Genomic DNA, 12,945 nt, shown 5'->3' on the forward strand with positions numbered 1-12,945 from the left:
CCAGTCCTATACCAACATGGGAGGGGGAGAACATTATTTAACTGCGTCAAAGACAGAAGTATGTTAAGTCTCCTCCAAGGGGGTTTATTTTGTTTGGGTGTTTTGTGTCTTTTGTTTTTCTTTTTGCCACACCACATGACATGTTGGGTCTTATTTCGTGAACCAGGGATCAAAGACAAGCCCGCTGCAGTGGAAGCGTGGAGTCTTAACCACTAGACCACCAGGGAGTCCGCAGCAGTATTTTGGTTATCTTTCTATGTATCTAAGTTGTTCTTCCCCTGGTCAGGTCTAATCCTATATAGAATGTAAAAAATTCTGACAATCGGATCTTTACTGTGACTTGTACTCTTTATCGGTTCTAAGGATCTGTCCCATCTCATGCTTTTTGCCTGTGATTCTTGGTCCAACATGAGTATTACTACCTTGCTTTCCTTTGACTTGAACTAGTCTCATATAACTGTGCTCGACCTTTTATTTTCAACTGTTTCTCATCTTATTAGCACTATGTAGTTAAATTTCCATGTTGATCTTTGTTTTATCCAGTCCAAGAGTCTTTGGTATTTTACTAGGAAAAACCACACATTCACATTCATTGTTGACATCTACCCTGTGGATCTCACCTCCATGGGAAAGCTGGTCTCCGCCTTTTTCTCTTTATTTCCTCAGCTGCTTCCTTTTGTTCTTGAATTTTGTTTTATGGACTTCGAATTTTTGCTTTAATCTTCTGCAGTCTTTGGTTAGCAGCTATTTCATTTCTTTTTTAAAAATTTGCATTGGCGTATAGTTGATTTACAATGTTGTGTTAGTTTCAGGGGTACAGCAGAGTGAATCTGTTATTTTAGGTTGCTTTCCCATATAGGCCATTACAGAGTAGTGTTCCCTGAGCTACACAGTAGGTCCTTACGCATTATCTATTTTATATATAGTGGCGCACATATGTCCCTATTTCATTTCTAATTGCACTCAAAGTTATCTTAATTGAAAAAGTCTTCCGTTTGTAGCTGCCTAATCATTCAAGGAGAAACAGTGCCTCCTGAAACCCTCTTATTAAACATGTCTCTCAGGTGCCCCCCCCCCACTTTTGATCTACTTTTTCCATTCTATGACGTGCCATTTAAGAACAATTTTTGACATTTGTATTTAGTCTGGAAATGATATTGACAGTAAATCTTTAGACTCACTGCTTTTTAACTGGCTTTAGTACTAACACCCAGGCTTATTTAAGGCCTAGGGGTTGTCACTCTTAGACTCCCAGCTGATGGGAATATACCTCTCAGTAATGAGTGTTCAGTAGTTCCCCCCAAACCTCATAAACATGGCACCCTCTTCATTTAGTGTGGCACAAGCTAAACCAGCCTGGGTTTCATCTTTTAGAAGTAATGCTTTTTCCTTCCTGGAGGCATATATACAAGTTGTCATTATTTGTATGAATCGCAGTGTTTTTCCAGAACATGTCTCAGCAGAATCCTCGATTTATTTCCCCAGAACACAATGAGTCTTTCCAATCTCCATATTCAGATCTTTTTGTTTCTTCTTAAAACACAGGTGAGTTTTCTTCATTATGTTCCAAGTCATCTCTTACTCTAGCCTTTTCTTCAAGAATCTCAGCTCTGTGTTTGCTGTCTTCTCCTCCTTATCACTTTCTCGTGTTTTGTCATCTCTCAATTTCTGTCAAACTTTAGGAAATGTCTCAAGGTGGACCTCTCTCCATCACTGGTTACATTTGCCTGCATTGCAATGTCTGCTTTTTACGGTCTCCAGCGTGGACTTCTGGAGAAGGTACTGGCACCCCACTCCCGTACTCTTGCCTGGAAAATCCCATGGACGGAGGAGCCTGGTAGGCTGCAGTCCATGGGGTCGCTAGGAGTTGGACACGACTGAGCAACTTCACTTTCATGCATTGGAGAAGGAATGGCAACCCACTCCAGTATTCCTGCCTGGAGAATCCCAGGGACAAGGGAGCCTGGTGGGCTGCCGTCTGTGGGGTCACACATAGTCGGACACGGCTGAAGCGACGCAGCAGCAGCAGCAGCAGCAGCAGTGTGGACTTCATCGCTTTGTTGTTGTTCAGTCGCTAAGTCCTGACTTTGCGACCCATGGACTGCAGCACACCAGTATCCTCTGTCCTCCACTGTCTCCCAGAGTTTGCTCAAATTTATGTCCATTGAGTTGGTGATGCTGTCTAACCATCTCATGCTCTGCCGCCCCCTTCTCTTCTTGCCTTCAATCTTTCCCAGCATTAGGGTCTTTTCCCATGAGTCGACTCTGCCTCATGGAGAATATTCTAAGGCCTTCAACTTTGCTACCATGTTTTTTCTTTTCTTGCAATCCTTCTTAACTCCATCTGTCTTAGTTTCCTAGGGCCGCTATGCCAAACTACCACAGCTGGGTGACTTACAACAGAAATGTGTTCTCTCAGAGCATTGGAGGCCGGAAGTCTGAAGTCCAGGTGATGGCGGGGCTGGTTCCTTCTGGAAGCTCCAAGAGTGCATCTGTTCCTTGCCCCTCTCTTGGCTTATGGCATTCCTTAGCTTGGAGCTGCATCACTCCAATCTCTGCCTTCACTTTCACCCAGCCTCCTCCTGTTTCTTTCCTGTCTGTGTCGTGTCTCTCTTTTTAAATAATTGTTATTATTTTTTCACTGTACCGTGCAGCATAAGGGGTCTCTTCTTTCCCCAACCAGGGATCTAACGGGCACCCTTGCAGGAGAAGCACACGGTCTTAACCCCTGGACTGCCAGGAAAGTCCCCAGGCTTGCTTTTCACATCTTTCAGGGCTGCCCTGTGCTTTCTGCCTCCTGATTTGCAGAGCAGGTCTTTCCAGTAAAATGGCCACATGGTTTCCTGACGTCTTCTTCTGGTTCCTTTAGGAAACTGCTGTCAATCGCCTGATCTCCAGTGTTTCAGAATGCCAGTTCCCTTCCATGCTCAGAAGTGTTTTTTCACAGTCTGTTGTGGTTGATGCTTTTGCCTCTGCACTGTCCCTCAAACACAGAAACACTCATCCACACTCCACGATTAGGAGGAGACAGGATGTGTAGATTGCCTCTGGCCTCGTCCTCTTATTACTTGTTTGATGGTTCCATCCCATTCTCAGTGTTTGGTCCAGGCAACAGCATCAAGTAGGCTTTGCTCAATCCATGTCCCAGTTTCCAGCAGGCTCTGCCAAATGCAGCTCTGCTGAAAGAAGGCAGCCTTCACTCCAGCTTAGTTAAATGATTCTTGGATTTTCTGAACAGATGAAATAAGCAGAAGTCCCAGCATGCACTGCTACTAGGGAGTTCTCTATTTTTCTCCCTCCACCCAGCTCCCTACAATGATCATGTTTGCTTCCCAGAATACCTTACACCACGAAAGCCCCCTGCCCTACCCACTTTTTCTGAATGACCAGGGACATCAGTAGCATGTGGGAGAAGGACAACTGTCCAGTTTTCAGACTGGCGCAGATTCAGCTCTCTGAGTGGGAGCAACTGATGGAGAAGGTTCTGAGCATCTTCCGACCTTTGTCCCCAGTCTCTGTGTCCTCAGCTTTCTCTCCAACACTGCCCCTTGCTATTATCCTCAGTATGGCTCCTCCCAGATTCTGGCATGAGGTTGGCAGCTATTTCCCACAATGAGGGAGGTTTCATCTTTCTCTCTACCCTCATGGGTATTTAGTGAAAAAATAAGAATGACTATCAGAGTTTCTAGCTCTATATTTTTTTAAGTAGAATTCCACTGGTTTTTAGTGCTTTTTTTTTTTTAAAGCCTAAATTCACTCATTCATTCATGTTTATTTATTCGAAAAAAAACAAAACACCATAGTGCATTCATGCCTTGGCTTCATAGTGGATGTCAGGGTAAATCAGTTAATAATCCAGGAGAGTTCTGCAGTGATGGAGGAACAGGGAAAAGGCCCAGACCCCTGCCCCTTTGTCCCTCTGCTGTGCAAAGCTGGCTTCTCCAGAAACCTCTCCATCTTGAAGGCCTTGTTCTTATGCTCCCAAATTAGCAGTCTGTGAGATCAGACACATTTACTGAGAACCTACTTTTGCTCCAGGTAGTCTAGAGGAGAGGATGATAGAATCATTAGAAGCCCTGCCCTCGTGGTTCCCATCTCCCTACTTTAGAGCGTGGTGCCTGTTTGTCTTCATGGTTTGTGATGATTATTTGATTAATCACCTGGCTAGATTCCTGTCAGACTGGTAGCTCTGTGAGGGCAGGGACAGGGTCTGTATCTTTGTTTGTTAGCAGAGCTAGGACTGGGTAGGGCTGCCTAAAGGAGAGGCCATCTGATCTGGGCTCTGAAGGGTCAATAGGAGTTCGGTGTAGATAAGGCAGTCAATCCCTCTAAGCAAGAAAGAGGGCTGAAATCTCTATCTTTGGGGTGTCCTCAGCCCAAACTCTCTTGGTTTTGTTCTCACTGTGGTTTCCGCTGCTCCATGGAGACAGCTCCTCTCTGGATCTCTTTAGAGGCTGAACAGCCCCAAGTCTGGGCAGTGCTCAGAGAAGGATGAAGCCTGCAGGAAAGGCACGCCCAGGTCATCCAGGCCTAAAAGCTCAGGGGTAGGGGTGCAAATAGACAGAGGTGGGCGTCTGCCTCCTCTGGGCTCCTTTTCTTTAGCTTTTTTAAAAGCAGCTATTAGCAATGCCTGTGCCACCACGGCAGCCTCGGGTTGTCCTCACTTTTCAACAGGCACGTCCATGGCTGGGTCTCCTGGACGGGACCCAAAAGCCGTTTGCTTCAGAGGCAAGATTTGAATCAGGCCCAGCTGGGTCTTCCCATCCTTGATTTGCCCGATCCTATTAATAATTAACGGTACAGTAATGAGAACTGCTTTTAATAGAATCTGCTGCCATCAGTGCATTCTGCTCACTCTTCACCAAGGGTTTCCCCCAAAAGGATTCACAGTCACATGACTGTTCTTCCTGCCACAGCACAGGAAAGCCCCCTGCCATTGTCCTCCTCTCTTCTGGGCCTGAGCCCCGTCCCCGCTGACCCGGAAGCCCCTCTTGCTTCTCTTACCATTTCCGGTCCCCTCCCTGAAGCCCCGCCCACCATCACTTCAAGGTGCCCACAGTGGACAGAGGCCACGCTATCCACCCAGCCAAGCTTCATCTGTCACCGGGGCAAACTGGTCCCACTAGGCAGGGACAGGGACATCAGGAAGCCGCTGTGTGCCCAGCTTGGGACATTCATGAGTCCCACCTCACACAAACAGGCGCTGACACTGGACCAAAAACTTACAGCAAAGGCCAATAGGATGGGTGTGGAAGAAAGGAAACCTGGCCAGGCTGGGTTAAGCCCTGGCTTGGCCACTGTTTATGGGACCCTGCAGAGTATTGTCTGTCCCCAGCCTCAGTTTATTCACCTGCAGAATGGGAATGAAGATGGACCCTACCCCGCTCCAGAATGTTCTGGGGAAGAAGGGGAGTGAAGCAGAATTAAGGAAGTCTCCTTAATACCTGCTCCTGGAAAATACCCACAGTGTGCCCAAGGTTTAGCTATCACAAGGCTGTTCACTGTGGCCTTATGATATCACAACTTGGAAACCACCTCCATGTTCAATAATAGGGGGTTGGTTCAGATAAGTGTAAGTGTATCCACAACTCGGGGCACTCAGCTGCCATTGGAAACCTTTGGGCCTCCTGGGATCCTGGGGAAATGCAGGTTCTGGGGCCCCTGGGCTGAGATCCTGTACTTCTTTTCTTTGCTTTTTTTTTGGAGGGGGGGCATGCTGCATGGCTTGCAAGATCTGTTCTCGCACCAGGGATTGAACATGGGCCACAGGAGTGAAAGCCCAGAATCCTAACCACTAGGCCACCAGGGAACTTCCCTGAGACCCTGAACTTCTAACAGATGCTGCTGGGGTTGGGGTGGGGTGAGGAAATCTCTGGGTACCAGCAGGCAGAGGCCTTGGGCAGAGAAGTTTGAGTTCTGCTGGTAAGAGGAAGAACCAGGTTGCCAACCAGAATGCTGTGAGCCCCTTTCTGGGCTCCAAGCAGATCTGGTGCTGCAGATCCGGTGCTGCACACCTAGTACAAAGAGTCTGGAGGCTGGAAGTTCAGGCACTCAAAGTTCTATGGATGGGTGATGAATTATAGATCATTTAAAATTTTCTCTTTGGTTTGTCTTAATTTCAAAATTATCCACAGTTTACATGTATTCCTTTTGTAAATGGGGGAAAATGTTATTTTCTTTAAAAAGAGAACAAATGTTCTCTTCCTTTCTCTACAACACAATCAGGGTAATATTCAGCCTGGAAAGACGGGGACTCTGAGGAGACGAGGATCAGCGTGGATTCTGGCCTCTTTCCAGAGCCTGCGTGCAGGGCTATGGGCTGGCCCGAGCTGGCCATGAGGCTCCGGTGCTTGGCACATCCCCCATACTAGGCCAGCTCTTTGCACCCAGGGCCCCTGTTGCCCACACCCCCAGGAAATGGACCACCAAGAGGCACTGGTATCAGTGCCACTTTGCAGCTGAGGGATCCAGAAGCTCTGGGAAGTAGAAGACCCACCTAGGGTCACCCAGCTCCTGTTGAGGGTGGGGAGGGGCCTGCCAGAAGGTCATCTTTTGGCTACTACTCAGGACAGCCTCGGGGCTTCACAGGTGGCACAGTGTTAAAGAATAGTCTACCTGTCAATCCAGGAGACACAAGAGAGGTGGGTTCAGTCCCTGGTTCAGGAAGATCCCCTGGAGTAGGACGTAGCAACCCACTCCAGTATTCTTGCCTGGAAAACTCCATGGACAGAGGAACCTGGAGGTTCCTACAGCCCATGGGGTCTCAAGGAGTTGGACATGACTGAGCGTGCACACACACACACACACACACTCACACACACACACACACACACAGGGCAGCCTCACCAGAAAAGTAGGTGATGAAGAGCTTTGAAAATTAGCTGGAGTTTTTATATCCTGGGGGAAGCCATTGAGTGTTCTAAGTGAAGATGAAATGATTCAAGTTGTGGGCAGCTTGGAGCAGAGAGCTGTAGTGACAGGCGCCCCTGACGCAGGCCAGGAGCAGGTGATTACAACCGGCCCGGCTGGATAATACAGAACAAGGACAACGATATTAGTTAACATATACTGAACTCCTGTGACGTCCAAGGATACGATTAATGCTCTTCACTTAATCCTTGGAGCTACCCTGGGATGGTCGTGCAGTGGTTCTCTCCATCTCTGCGGACAAAGAACTGAGGCTCAGCACCATGAGGAGGCACGGGTCACGCGACTTCAATGTGGATGCCCTTAGCACAATGCTACCCACCCAGAGAAGAGGGAAAGGAAGGAAAGGGAAAGGAAGATGGCTCCCAGGGGAGGAGTGGGGTGTGTGGATGGAGCCGGAGTGGAACGGGGTGGGATCGAGCTATCCTTCCACCAGCACAGGTGACCCCACCTCCCAAGCTGGAGCCAAGCTGGAGGTTTAGAGATAAACAAGACGCACAGCCCCTTCCCCGATAGTCTAGTGTGGGTGACAGACAAGTAGACGGACCACCTCCCTGGAGAAGAGGAAGTCTGGGCTGAGTCCTAAGGAATGAACAGTTGGTCCGATGACCCAGGAGAAAATTCCAGTCCTCCGAACAGCGTGTACAAGGGCACAGAGGCTGGAAGAGAGCTGGTCTGTCTGGAGCAGAGGTGGGGGCGGGGAGCTGGAAGGCTGCAGGGGTGAGCAGGAACCAGGTCCCTAGAGTCTTCAAAGCCAAGGAGACGAGCCAATTTCAGCCCATCAGAGTTGCTGGGTCATCGTGAGCTGGCGTGACACTTCACCAGACCCACAGGGGCCTTTGTGGAGAGTGTGGGTCCCTGGGGCCATCCTGGAGGGGTTCCTGGAAGAGGCTGGTGCGGCATTCCAGGCGGGAGATGGAGGAGGAGTAGGAGGGGAACAGCAGCTGGGAGTGTGGGCAGATGTCAGTTCCCCGGGGAGGCAAAGTGGCTGCAGACTGCGGGAGGCGAGAGGAGTGGGGGAAGCAGGATCGCGGGGTAAGACCGGTGGATGGTAGTTCCTGGGGACGGGATGAAGTCTGGGGGCTCACTGGCACTCGGCAGCATGGAGGGGCTGGTGCAGAGGACCACTCCCTGGATGTCCCACCCCCTAACTGTGGTCTTCTGATCAGGCTGCTGGCAAATTCTGGCCTCTGTTCCCATGACTCCAGGCCCCTGACTCCACTGGAGGGCTCTGGCTGGAATCTCTGATGGGGTGAAAGTGAAGTCGCCCCGTCGTGTCCGACTCTTTGCGATCTGTGGACTGTAGCCCACCAAGCTCCTCCGTCCACGGGATTCTCCAGACAAGAATACTGGAGTGGGTTGCCATTTCCTTCTCCAGGGTAGAAGGTGCCAACCCAAAGGATGCTGGAGCTGCCCTGAGCTGAGGTGTGGGCATCACATCCTCCCTCCGGCCTCTCGGCAGGAACATCCGTAGTAGTCTACAGAGTGGGGAAACAGATCTGGTGTTGTGCGCCCAAGGACCCACATGGAGGGTGATGGGATCCACTGGAGAGGCTCCGAGACTGTGCCCCAAGCCCTTCGCTGGTCCAGGCCAGAGGAGGGGGGAGTGCGTTGTGACCCCTGCTCTCTGGGAGCCAGCCCTCCCATTCCAGCCTCTGCCCAGGAACACCAGGTACAGGGGCGTGGCACCCTGGAGCCTTGGGGAGCTGGCCTTGGACCAGGAACGAGGGAGGGAGGGGGAAGCAGCCTGTGGAGGGGGCAGGGGAGGCAGCTTGAGCCGCGCCTTCCTTAGCAGCATTCTGGAAAGCAGACGGCCCGCTCTGCGCAGTGTCACACCCGGGACATGCAGCCACAAACTGCGGCACTGCCCACCGGCCCCGCTCAGCCAGCGGCCAGGACCACAAACCTTGAGGCCTCTGTGCTGGGAGGGCTTGGGTCTCCATCTCTTCCCTCCATGGCTGTGACCCAGTTAATTCTCACTGAACCCTATAGGGTAGGTACTATTGCTGTTTTTCAGTCGCCAAGTCGTGGCTGACTCTAAGACCCCATGGACTGCAGCACGCCAGGCTTCCCTGTCCTCCACTATCTCCCAGAGTTTGCTCAAGCCTACGATGAGTGAAGTTAAAGTTGCTCAGTCGTGTCCGACTCTGCGACCCGATGGACCATACAGTCCATGGAATTCTCCAGGCCAGAATACAGGAGTGGGTAGCCTTTCCCTTCTCCAGGGGATCTTCCCAACCCAGGGATTGAACCCAGGTCTCCCGCATTGTGGGCGGATTCTTTACCAGCTGAGCCACACGGGAAGCCCAAGAATACTGGACTGGGTAGCCTATCCCTTCTCCAGGGGATCTTCCCGACCCAGGAATCAAACCAGGGTCTCCTGCATCACAGGTGGATTCTTTACCAACTGAGCTATCAGGGAAGCCTACGGTAGGTGCTGTATAAATGGAGGCCATTACTGGGGCTTCCGTGGTGGTCCAGTAGCTGAGAATCCACCTGGCAGTGCAGGGGACCTGGGTTCCATCCCTGGTCTGGGAAGATTCCACATGCCTCGGGACAGCTAAGCCCGGGGGCCATGACTCCTGAGTCCGCGGTGTAGAGCCCACGCTCCTCTGCAAGAGAAGCCACCGAAGTGAGAAGCCCACGCTTCCTGCAATTAGAGAAAGCCGTCACCATAGCAAGAAGACCCAGCGCCACCAAAAATATATACGTACAATTATTTTTTAACATGGTGGCCACTGCTAGCCCCTGCTGGCACGTGGCCCAGCCCTGGGAGAGGGGCTATGCACTCTGGTTCCCTAAGACCAGGCACTGTCTCTCCAGACCACCTGGGAGGACCCTCAGAGGTTAGGGGCACAGCTTCCTTCATTTTATTGAGGCCCAGAGAGACAGCGGGCCTGACCTGAAGTCACACAGCTGGCTCTAGAACTGGACCCCAGGCCTCAGCTCCCCATCCTGTGCCTTGTCTGACACAGGGGTTCCCGAGTCTCAGCCTTCTCGTGTCCTCCATGCCCCTGGAGCCCCCTGAGGTGCACGTTACCCCACAGTCTGATCTGTGGCTCCACAGTGAGACCAGCTAGCTGTAGAGGTCACAGCCTGACCAAAGGTCCTCCTTGGTCCCCGTTCTCTATACAGAAGGGATCGGCCAGGGAATGTGAACTGGGAGCCCATTACCCACCAGGTGGGGATGTGAGCTGCCCTGCCAGCCATAGTCGGCCACGCGGAAACCCCCAAACCTGCATTCGAGAAAAGATGGTGGGATGCTGTCGACTGCCCCGCCTGCGAGTGCAGAGGCATGTGAGAGCCTGGGCCCTAGACACGTGGCTCGAATCCCAGCCGATCCTCTCACTGGCTGGGGATCTTGGGTGTGCTGCTCTTCCAGTCTCACCGTCCCCAGCTCTCAGCTGGGGGAGTGAGACCCCTTCCACCAGGGATGAGCTCCAGCGTGGAGAGCCAGGGGCCACGTGGGCCAATCTCCTCCTTCAAGATCTGACAGCTCCGCCCACCACCTCTCCAGCCTTTCTTCCTCTCAGTTCCTAGTGGGTCCATGTTCTAAACCCACTAGGGGTATTCCAGGGGCTCAAGGAGTATAGAGTCTAGAATCTTCGAGAAGGGCCATAGCATTCCAGAGAAATCCTTCCTGCAGAGGAAAAATGGCTGGCTTGGGGGCTCACAGACCACAGACACCACTGCCAGTCCACGCGGCAGTCGCGGGCTTCTCTCTCCCTGGGTCTGTGAGGATGAGTTTGTGTGTTTGTTTCATAGAGAGGTGTCTGTGTGTGTGTGTACATGTAGCATCTGCCTTTTGTGGGGACCTGGGGACGGGGAGGGGGTGGCCCTCCAGCCTGGGAGAGCTCCACAAGCCAGGCCCATCCTGCCTCTGGAGCAACCACAGGACCCCTATGTGGGAGCATTGCTGCAGATTTGGGAGCATTGCTGCTGCAGCCAGATTAGAGCTGAGAGCTTCAAACAGAGCCCACCTGGCAACAGGCCTGGAGCCCAGGCTTAAAGGGGCCGCTGAAATTATAAATAGTCACGTTCCCAGTGACTCCTCAGTCCTTCCTGGAGCAGGGAATCATTCCACCAGCCCCTTCCCCATCTTCCAGTCCAGCCAGCTTTGGGGAGGGAGGGCTGGGGCGAGAAGGAGCTGGTGCCTGTCAGAAGGGTTGTGCTTAAACAAACAAGAGTTCACCTATTAAATGGCACACAGGTTTCAGGTTGCAGGGAGCAGGGCACGTGTGCCAAGAGACCCTGCCAGCCAGGACCCTGAGGTCACTACCTGAGGAGTCCTCCATGACTAGAGGACCTCTCCCCAGCGCTTTGGCACTTGAGTGTCAGGCTCAGAAATGGCTTAAGGGGAAGGGTGGGAATCCATGCCCACCAGCTGACTTCTCTGGAACTCAGCCTCCCCACACAAGGGGGAAAGGAGGGGGGCCAAAGCGGAGACAGAAAGGGAGCAGGTAGGCAAACCCAGGACCGGCTCTGGGTCAGGCCTCGAGCCAGGTGCTGTCAAGGGTAGGATCACCTCTGAGTGCAGTTCCCAGCTCACAAAAAGCATGCCAACGGAGGAAGTCAATTTTGCTGAGTTTGTTAAATGCCTGGTAACCCTGCCTCCAGGTCCCCCTCCCCTCCGAGGGCCTCCCTTTTCCATTTGTGAACTAAAGGATGGACAAAGGCAACGGACCCGCCTGGAGGGTCGACCCTGCAGGTAGGGGCTGCTGCACAGATGGGAGAGACCGGCCAGATGTGCAGGGACTCAGCTCAGGGGACCACACTGCCAGGACAAGGCCCGTGAGGGTTCAGAACTCAGCTCCGTCTCATTCCACCGGGAGCTCTTAAACTCCCCCCGTTGTGCGTGCCTGTAAACTGATTGCCCCACCATTGGTTAACTGATTGATTAAGTGATCCACTGATTACCTGCCAAAGTTCCTCCTCCTGCCGGGTCTTCCAGGGAGTCCCCTCCCACCCCTACCGTCCGATCCCAGTGCCTTCCCCAAGCCACCCCCGGGGGCGCCCCAACAAGCTTTTGGGAGGGGGCGTGGTCGGGGCGGGGCGGAGGCGGGGCTCTCGCGGCTTCCCGCCCCCGCCCCTCGGGATCCGATTTCTTAATCTATAGCCGGTGAGGCTCTGCCCAACGCCCGCCGGTTGTCAGGGAAACGACCTCGCCCCTCTGAGTCTTCCAAGGGTTCCCCCGACACCCCGCCCCAACCCATGCGGACCGGAACTGAGGTCCTAGGATGGGAGAGGCTGGAGAGACAGACGGGGTAGAGACCCCCAGAGATGGAGAGATAGGGATACAGAGACAAGAGATGCACCCAGCCAGGGAGAGACTCAGGCCGCAGAGATGGAGAAAAGAGAGACACGGGCGAGAAAACACATCGCCGCCCCACCCCAGTCACGGAGGCCGAGAAGGGGAGACAGAGACAGTCACGGCCGCGCGCAGAGACATGGAGAGAGGCCGTGGGAGAGACAGGGTCAGCAAAAGTTGGGGGGCGGGGGGGGGGAATGGAGAAGGAACGAGGGCCAGCCAGGGAAAGAAGAGTCGGGAGGGGGCGAACTTGTGAAAATAAATATTTATAAATTGAGAGTTTCTAAATTCTTCCTGCATTGCCCGTAGTAAATTATTCATCTGTGTATCTCCCTCTCTCCTAACTGCTTAGGGAGCTGCGGGGGTGGGGTGGGGGGTGCCTTTCTGTGCTCCCCCTTCCGCGTCTTCTTCCCCCCACCCTCTTCCCTGCCCCTCCCCCACCTCGTTCCCCCCACCCCCTTCCCCTCCTCCCTAATCTTCTCCTTCCTGCCCCTTCCTTCCCCCCTCCTCCCTCTTCCCTCCTCTCCACTCCCTATTCCCTCTAACCCCTCTCTCGTCACCCCCACCCTCTTCTCCCCCTCCCCACTCCCGCTTCCCATCTCCCCCCTCCCCTTTCCCGCTCAGGTTGGAGCTGAGCACGGCGGCAGGCGGGGAGGGGCCGCCGCCCGGAGGTGACCGGCTGCCACGCTCGCGCGTTTCCTCCCTGCCTT

The sequence above is a fragment of the Ovis canadensis genome, chromosome 3 (genome assembly GCF_042477335.2).
Source record: "Ovis canadensis isolate MfBH-ARS-UI-01 breed Bighorn chromosome 3, ARS-UI_OviCan_v2, whole genome shotgun sequence".
Lineage (NCBI taxonomy): Eukaryota > Metazoa > Chordata > Mammalia > Artiodactyla > Bovidae > Ovis > Ovis canadensis.